We start from the raw sequence: 1,822 nt of genomic DNA, 5'->3' as shown, positions 1-1,822 counted from the left end.
TGTGTGTGTGCGCATATATATATATATATATATATATATATATATATATATATATATTTCTCCGCCGAAATCACTTTTAAACCCATTTCCACCTTTTTTTCCCTTCTCTTCCTCTTACTTTTTTTTCACTTTTTTTACGTTTTTCTCCTTTTCGCCTCTTTTCTGGGCGTATTATTCTTCTTTTTCTTCTTTTTTTTCGTCTAATGCATACCCCATCAGTGCAGCAATGCTTATTCAATACCGCCAGCAGATGGAGACACTGGGGGATAATTTTCTAAGGATTTATACTGATTTTTCCTGTCTGAATTTGTCGCACAGAAAGTTGCAGGCCAAATATGTGTGACATTTCTGCGACTTTAGCTTCTAGAGCATTTTTACAACATTATACATAGGTGCTGAATACATAAAAAGCGACTGTTCAGCGACAGACAAGTCGCATCGGCTGAAAGTAGGCCAGAATGTCAGTCCATGTTGGAGCAGGTTTAGATACAGTCTAAAGTATAGATCTCAAAGTCTGTGCACAGAATTTAGCAAGGGCCTCGCACCTTCTGATGCATCAGGTAGGTGCACAATAGCATAGCCTAACCCTCTGTACTTTGGTCTATATTGATGCGGGACATAGACAGCCAGCTGATGACCAATCCATTAGTGCAATGGATGGCTGGAAGCATTTGTCTTTGCCTTTGCAATACCACAGAAGCAATGCATGGTCAATGTACAGCAATGACACACCTGTGTGAACAGCCAGGAGACCCCCCCCCCCCCCCCATGTTATGTTACATAGTTACATAGTTAGTACGGTCGAAAAAAGACATATGTCCATCACGTTCAACCAGGGAATTAAGGGGTAGGGGTGTGGCGCGATATTGGGGAAGGGATGAGATTTTATATTTCTTCATAAGCATTAATCTTATTTTGTCAATTAGGAACATTCAGCACCCACCCGCTATCAAGGCAGCTGCCTATCATGTCATGCCCTACCTGCACAGGTGTGCTGGCTACTCAAATGATCCAATTAAGGAGGCCATTTAGTCAGCAGCAGCAGAAGTCCTGTGCCTGGACGCTCCAACAGGGGCCAGACACAAGCAGAAGCAGAAGCAGCAGAAGCAGCAGCAGCACCACCTTTTGTTTTTTGGCTGCAGCAGCAGCAAGGCCCACAGGGCTGGCTAGCTGGCTAGCCAGCAAGCAGGTAGCAATGAAAGTAGGAATCTTTCTTTTTAACCCTGTAAGGGGGTGGTGCACTGTACCCGAAGATACTGCCATATCGGGTCAATGCATAGGGCGACGGAAGCAAGCTTCGAAATCGGCCCCCGTTCTCAAAAATCCATTTAATATATGGTCCCCAGATAGGGGACGTATCAGATATTAAACTGATAAGAACAGATACTACACTTGATCTTAGCCAAAAGGCCGAGAAGCGATAACCGTGAAAGGGGCGGGCCCAACAAGGTCCCCTTCATGGGCACTATCACTGCTTGCTGTCAGGGAGGCTGCCAGACAATTTTCCATGCACACTCTGGGCTGGGGGGCAGTCAACCACCAGTACACACAGCAGAACCTAAACCCATACCATTATTGCTAAGCAGCAAGACAGGGGCCCATTGCTCTCCCACGGGGCCTTTTTAAATGCAATCCATAACCCGGATTTGCCAGGAACCCTTCTTACTCCTCCTACTTGCATGTGACACTGGGCTTAGGATCTGCATAGGAAACACACACACAAGCACACACCTACCTTTGTTGCCTGCAGATGCCTCCTTGGCTGTCCCCAAACGGTATCAAACCAACACCCACGGGAAGCTGTAAGCATAGAGGACATGCC

General features: G+C 45.9%; 1 non-coding gene across 1 annotated transcript; it reads right to left on the bottom strand.

The window, feature by feature from the left end:
• Positions 1-1,231: 1,231 nt before the first annotated feature.
• Positions 1,232-1,422, bottom strand: LOC130312273 (U2 spliceosomal RNA). Its single transcript, XR_008860405.1, has one exon. It is a non-coding gene; the product is annotated as a U2 spliceosomal RNA (small nuclear RNA).
• Between the last annotated feature and the right edge of the window lie 400 nt (positions 1,423-1,822).

The sequence above is a fragment of the Hyla sarda genome, unplaced genomic scaffold, assembly GCF_029499605.1.
Source record: "Hyla sarda isolate aHylSar1 unplaced genomic scaffold, aHylSar1.hap1 scaffold_1711, whole genome shotgun sequence".
NCBI classification, from domain to species: domain Eukaryota; kingdom Metazoa; phylum Chordata; class Amphibia; order Anura; family Hylidae; genus Hyla; species Hyla sarda.
The sequence above is the reverse complement of the archived record's forward strand: the minus strand, read 5'-3'. Positions and strand labels throughout refer to the sequence as shown.